General features: G+C 38.6%; 1 pseudogene; it reads left to right on the plus strand.

Moving 5' to 3' along the window:
* Window positions 1-3,314: 3,314 nt before the first annotated feature.
* Window positions 3,315-4,061, plus strand: LOC130835989 (60S ribosomal protein L7-like; annotated as a pseudogene).
* Window positions 4,062-7,757: the final 3,696 nt, after the last annotated feature.

Consider the following 7,757-nt stretch of genomic DNA (forward strand, 5'->3'; position numbering starts at 1 on the left):
TCATGAAACTTAAAAGCTTTTGCACAGCAAAAGAAACCATAAACAAGACTAAAAGGCAACTCTCAGAATGGGAAAAAATAATTGCCTATGAAACAACGGACAAAGGATTAACCTCCAAAATATACAAGCAGCTCATGCAGCTTCATACCAAAAAAGCAAATAACCCAATCCACAAATGGGCGGAAGACCTAAATAGACATTTCTCCAAAGAAGACATACAGATGGCCAACAAACACATGAAAAGATGCTCAACATCACTCATCATCAGAGAAATGCAAGTCAAAGCCACAATGAGGTATCACCTCACACCCATCAGAATGGCCATCATCACAAAATCTGGAAACAACAAATGTTGGAGAGAGTGTGGAGAAAAAGGAACTCTCCTTCACTATTGGTGGGAATGTAGGTTGGTACAGCCGCTATGGAAAACAATTTGGAGGTTCCTTAAAAAACTACAAATAGAACTACCATATGATCCAGTAATCCCACTACTGGGCATATACCCAGAGAAAACCATAATCCCAAAAGAAACTTGTACCATAATGTTTATTGCAGCAGTATTTACAATAGCCAGCACATGGAAGCAACCTAAATGCCCATCAACAAATGAATGGATACAGAAGATGTGGCATATATATACAATGGAATATTACTCAGCTATAAAAAGGGATGAGATGGAGCTATATGTAATGAGGTGGATAGAATTACAATCTGTCATACAGAGTGAAGTAAGTCAGAAAGAGAAAGACAAATATTGTATGCTAACACATATACAGAATCTAAAAATGGTACTGATGAACTCAGTGACAAGAACAAGAACGCAGATACAGAGAATGGACTGGAGAACTCGAAGTTTGGGAGGGGGCGGGGGGTGAAGGGGAAGCTGAGACGAAGCGAGAGAGTAGCACAGACATATATATACTACCAGCTGTAAAATAGATAGTCAGTGGGAAGTTGTTGTATAACAAAGGGAGTCCAACTCGAGGATGGAAGATGCCTTAGAGGACTGGGGCAGGGAGGATGGGGGGGACTCGAGGTGGGGGGAGTCGAGGGAGGGAGGGAATATGGGGATATGTGTATAAAAACAGATGATTGAACTTGGTGTACCCCCAAAAAAATAATAAAAAGAAAAAAGAAAATTAATACAGCCAAGGAGCCGGCTAAACATAAAGCCAGCCCAGAGAGAGGCAGAGCCAAGAGATGCAGAGTGTGAGAGAGAGAGAGAAGTAGATTCCTGACAGTACCGGCTGAACACCTGGGTCTAGCCAGCCCTGTAACAAGTTATACCTCTAGGTTTTCAATTACATATGCCATTTTTTTCTTTCTTCCTTTTTCTTTCTTGTTTTTTTTTTTTTTTTTTTTTTTTTTGCTTGTCTGTGTGAATAGATTTCTGTAATTTGTGAAAACAATAACATAAGAAGTGTTTTGATCTCTTCATCTTTGTATTCCTCATACAGGCTATTATATCGTTTTTTACATTATAGGATCTCAAAAATGTTCAATTAGATGGAATCTAACTCCTTTGAGAAATGGACAATATAAAACTAGAAAAATGCAGGGGAAAAAGGAGATGAAGTGTGAGGTGAAAATCCAAAGGCCAAGGGCATAGGGGTTACTAGAGAGAATGCAGAGCCATGGGCAACTGGCAATTAAATGGTTAATAGAACCTTTAAGCCTCAGGGCAGCTGAGGAAGTTGTTCAAGGCAAAGCCTTGCAGGGAAGGGAAGTGTAGCAATGGTTTTTGCCCATTCTGAGTTGGACATGGGCCAGGGAGACACAGCAGTCAATAGGATCATGAACAAATTCTATAGTAGTCAGTGAGTGAGATGAGAGCCGTGGACCATCAACATGGTGCAAGAGAACGAGTACAACCCAATTGCGCCCCCTCTGGGCAGCTATGACATAGCAATGAGAAGATCCACAGCCAAGTCTCAGCTCTGCTGCTTTCTGAGATGGTAATTTTCAAATTATTTAATTCTCTGAGTTTCTGCTTCATTATCTGCAAAACAGAGATAAAGATTCCTATTCCTCAGGCTGGTTGTGAGCTCTAAATTAGTTAGCATTTGTGGAAGGTGCCCAGCGCAGTAGATGTTCAAATCCTTTTGAGAAAGAGGTGGAACATAAGGAAGTACCCTAACTGACTGAACATGTTTATTAAGCCTTTAAATGCACCAGACACCGTACTAGGTGCCGGGGAGGCAAAAATATGTAAGACAGCCCTTCCTCTCAGGGCACAGTTTAGTGGGAAGCACAGACAGGTAAGTACCTTCATGAAAACACACTTTGATAACAGCTACAACAGGAGAACAAACTGGAACCCAGAGAAGATAGACATTCACTCTGGCTTTAGAAGCCAAGAAAGGTTTCATTAAGTCAGGCTTAGGAGTTGAAGAGGGCTTCAAAGAAAATGGGGCTTTCAGATGGCGGGTAGGAGAATCAATAGGAATTTTCCAGAATTTTTTTAAGTTAAAATAAAAAGAGGAAGTTATTTGTAAGAACTAGAAACTAATATCTGTTTCAAATCAAAACCACTATTGTTCTGATATATGGATGACAAATGAGTATATGTCAAGAAATGCAAATTAAAACCACAACTATCAGAATAACTACAATAAAAAATAATGACAATGCTAAATCTTGCCTAGGATGTGGAGAAACTGGATCTCTTACACACTTCTGGAGAGAATGTGAAATAGTACAGCATCTCTGGAAAACATTTTAATAATTTCTTGTAAAATTAAACGTGCAGCTTCAATATGAGCATTTATCCCAGAGAAATGGAAGCTTTGCCTCTTGAAAAAAAAAATGGCACTCTTGGCATTTATCCCAGAGAAATGGAAACTTTTCTTCTTGAAAACAAACAAAAGAAAAACTGTACGGAAGTGTTCATAGCAGCTTTACTTGTAATAGCCCAAACACTGGAATTAATCTAGATGTTTTTCAACTGATCATTGGTTAAACAAACTGTGGTACATCCAAAACCATGGAATAGTACTCAGCAATAAAAAGAAGCAATTATTGATAGAGTTTTGATGACTACAGAAAATTATGCTATGAAAAAAAAACAATAACCAAAGGTTATATCTCTCCGCTTCTGTTTGTATAACATTTTTTAAATGACAAAACTTTATAAATGGAGTTAAAGAATAATGGTTGACATATATCCAGACAAAACTGTAACTTGAAAAGATACATGCACCCCAATGTTCATAGCAGCACTATTTACAATAGCCAAGACATGGAAGCAACCTAAATGTCCATCAACAGATAAAGGGCTAAAGAAGATGTGGTATTCCTCTTTCCCAGCTGGAACCATGCAGGGTGCAGAAGAGAAGAAAAAGAAGGTCCCTGCTGTGCCAGAAACCCTTAAGAAAAAGCAAAGGAATTTCTCAGAGCTTAAGATCAAGCGCCTGAGAAAGAAGTTTGCCCAGAAGATGCTTCGAAAGGCAAGGAGGAAGCTTATCTATGAAAAAGCTAAGCACTATCACAAAGAATCCAGGCAGACATACAGAACTGAAACCCGAATGGCTAGGGTGGCAAGAAAAGCTAGCAACTTCTGTGTACCCGCAGAACCCAAATTGGCTTTTGTCATCAGGATCAGAGGTATCAATGGTGTGAGCGCAAAGTTTTGAAAGGTGCTGCAGCTTCTTCGCCTCCATCAGATCTTCAGTGGTACCTTCATGAAGCTCAACAAGGCTTCAGTTAACATGCTGAGAATCATGGAACCATACATTGCATGGGGGTACCCAAACGTGAAGTCAGTAAATTAACTCATCTACAAGCATGGTTATGGCAAAATCAACAAGAAGCAAATTGCCCTGACAGATAACGCATTGATTGCTCAATCTCTTGGCAACTACAGCATCATCTGCATGGAGAATCTGATTCATGAGATCGATACTGTTGGAAAACGTTTCAAAGAAGCAAACAACTTCCTGTGGCCCTTCAAACTGTCTTCTCCACAAGGGGGAATGAAGAAAAAGACCACTCATTTTGTAGAAGGTGGCGACGCTGGCAACGGGGAAGACCAGATCAACAGGATTATTAGAAGAATGAACTAAGGTATCTACCATGATTATTTTTTGTAATCTCGTCAGTTAATAAACAGTGACTGCTTTCAAATTCAAAAAAATAAAAAATTAAAAAAAAAAGATGTGATATATATGTATACACACACACAATGGAATATTACTCAGCCATAAAAAAGAATGAAATAATGCCATTTGCAGCAACATGGATGGACCTAGAGATTATCATACAAAGTGAAGTAAGTCAGAAAGAGAAAGACAAATACCATATGATATCACTTATATGTGGAATCTAAAATATGACACAAATGAACATATCTCTGAAAAAGAAACAGACTCATAGATACAGAGAACAGATTTGTGGCTACCAAGGGGGTTGGGGAGGGGAGGGAAGGATTGGAAGTTTGGGATTAGCAGATGCAATCTATTATATAGAGGATGGATAAACAACAAGGTCCTACTGTATAGCACAGGGAACTATATTCAATACCCTGTGATAAACCATAATGGGAAAGGATATGAAAAAGAATATGTATGTGTATATATATATATATATATATATATATATGTATAACTGAACCACTTTGCTATACAACAGAAATTAAAACAACATTGTAAATCAACTATACCCCTATAAAATTAAAAAAAAAAAAAAAAGAAGAAGAAGAAGAATGGTTGCCAGAGGTCAGAGATAGAGTAGGGGACAAAAGGGAGATGGGAGGAGTCCTTGTGGTGATGTCTCTGTTCTGTATCTTGATGGTGGTGGTGGATACATGAACCTACACATATGATAAACATTGATAGAAATAAATACACACACACATGTAAAAGAATGAAATTAGAACACTCCCTAACACCATACACAAAAATAAACTCAAAATGGATTAAAGACCTAAATGTAAGGCCAGACACTATAAAACTCCTAGAGGAAAATATAGGAAGAACACTCTTCGACGTAAATAACAGCAAGATCCTTTTTCATCCACCCCCTAGAGTAACGGAAATAAAAACAAACAAAAATAAGTGGCACCTGATGAAACTTCAAAGCTCCTGCACAGCAAAGGAAACTATAAGCAAGATGAAAAGACAACCCTCAGAATGGTAGAAAATATTTGCAAACGAATCAACAGACAAAGGGTTAATCTCCAAAATATATAAACAGTTCATCCAGCTCAATATCAAAAAAACAAACAACCCAATCCAAAACTGGGCAGAAGACCTAAATAGGCATTTCTCCAAAGAAGACATGTGGATGGCCAAGAGACACATGAAAAGCTGCTCAACATCACTAATTATTAGAGAAATGCAAATCAAAGCTACAATGAGGTATCACTTCACACCAGTTAGAATGGGCACCATCAGAAAATTGACAAACAGTAAATGCTGGAGGGGGTGTGGAGAAAAGGGAATGCTTTGCACTGTTGGTGGGAATGTAAATTGATACAGCCACTCTGGAGAACAGTATGGAGGTTCCTTGAAAAACTAAAAATAGAGTTACCATATGACCCAGCAATCCCACTGCTGGGCATATCCCCAGAGAACACCATAATTCAAAAAGACACGTGCACTCCAGTGTTCACTGCAGCACTATTTACAATAGCCAGGACATGGAAGCAACCTAAATGTCCATCAACAGATGAATGGATAAAGAAGATGTGGTACATATACACAATGGAATATTACTCAGCTATAAAAAGCAGTGAAACTGGGACATTTGTAGAGACATGGATGGACCTAGAGACTGTCATACAGAGTGCAGTGAGTCAGAAAGAGAAAAACAAATATCGTATATTAACACATATATGCAGACTATAGAAAAATGGTACAAAGCAACCAGTTTGCAAGGCAGAAATAGAGACACAGATGTAGAGAACAAACATATGGACACCAAGTGGGGAAAGCAGGGAGGGCTGGGGGGAATGAATTGGGAGACTGCGATACCAAATTGTACACTCTAAATATATGTAATTTATTGTATGTTAACTGTATCTCAATAAAAGTTCTTTAAAAAAAATGGGCAGAAGAACTGAATAGACATTTTTCCAACGAAGACATGCAGAGGGCCAACACGCACATGAAAAGACACTCAACATTGCTAATCATCAGGGAAATGCAAATCAAAACCACACCTGTCAGGATGACTCATCAAAAAGAACACAAATAACAGATTCTGGCAAGAATGTGGAGAAAGGCAACCCTCATACATTGTTGGTGGGAATGTAAATTGGTGCAGTAGTTACCAACAGAGAGAGGGAAGTGAGGAGGGGCAAGATAGGGGTGGGGATTAAGACATTCAAACAGTTGGGTGTAAAATAAATAAATTACAAGAATATATTGTACAACACAGGGAATGCAACCAATATTTTATGGTGACTATGAATGGATTATAACCTTTAAAAATTGTGAATCCCTATGCTATATACCTAAAACTTATATAATATTGTACATCAACTATACCTCAATAAAAAGAAAATGAATATTAAAAAAATAAATACACACAAACAAATAAGTACCAGTAAAACTGGGGAAATCTAAATAAATTTGGTAGATTGTGTATGTATATTACTGCAATGTCAATATCCTGGTTGTAATAGTCTACTAGAGTTATTTCAAAATATTAACATTAGGTGAAACTGGTTAAAATTTCACAAGAGATCACTCTGTTTAATTCATATAACAACATGTGAATCAACAATGATCTCAATAAATATATCAATTTAAAAAACCACTGTGTTTCTGTATTATAAAGTAACTGAGGTATAGGGATATTTTTAGATCTTTTTATTCTATAAGGATTTATTGAGCCCATAATTTCAATCACAGCTTGCTATTTACCATTTGTGGAACTCCTATTTGTGTCACCTTACCCAGCTGGGTGACCCTCTCCTTCCTTTGGCCCCCACCATGCGTCGTAGTCTATTTCTCTAGTAGTAACTATGCGCTAATTGGGGTCCCTTTTCTTCCTATGCTATGGCAGACACCAAATGTGTTTATGAAAATGCATTTCTGTCACCTCCTAGGCACAAGGCTGGTTCACGTTCCCCAGCTTCCCTGGCAGTTAGGTATGACTTTGTGAACCAAGTTCTAGGCCATGGAATGTGGGCAGAAGTGATGTATGTCACGCCCTGTCCTGACCCATAATCTCCTCTGGTGCCATCCTCCACACTCTCTTTTCTGATTAGATTCCAGGAGCCAGCAGAGGACCCCATGGTCCTAGGAGAAAGCAAGCCCATGATTCAAGAAGCCTGAGACTCTGAATGACCACCCAGAAGGCCACTCGCCAGTGAGAACTAAATTTATACTGTGATAAGCCACTGAACTTTGGGTGTTTGTATGAGAGAACATAATGTAATTCACCCTAATACGCACGCTTGTCTGCACACTAGACTCTGGGCGCATTAAGAATAAGAACTGTGTTGTGTTCACCTTTATATTCCTGGAGCCCAGAACAGTGCCTGACACAGAGAAGCTGTTTCCTAACTGCTTACAGACAGTCATGCTCCCATCAGTGATAGGTAGACTTCTCATCCTTGAATGTGGTAGGAAAGCCTAGGATTTCATTCCCAAGTCCAAAGTCTCACGAGTGGCCTCGAGAAGAAGCAGGGCTCAGATGAACAAAGGTACGAATTACTGCTTGGTTACTTCATTTCTTCCTCTTCAGCACATCTCATCCTGTAAGTAAAAAACACATCTGGTTTATCAGAACCTAACTGATCTAAATATAATTTA

The sequence above is a fragment of the Hippopotamus amphibius genome, chromosome 14, assembly GCF_030028045.1.
Source record: "Hippopotamus amphibius kiboko isolate mHipAmp2 chromosome 14, mHipAmp2.hap2, whole genome shotgun sequence".
NCBI classification, from domain to species: domain Eukaryota; kingdom Metazoa; phylum Chordata; class Mammalia; order Artiodactyla; family Hippopotamidae; genus Hippopotamus; species Hippopotamus amphibius.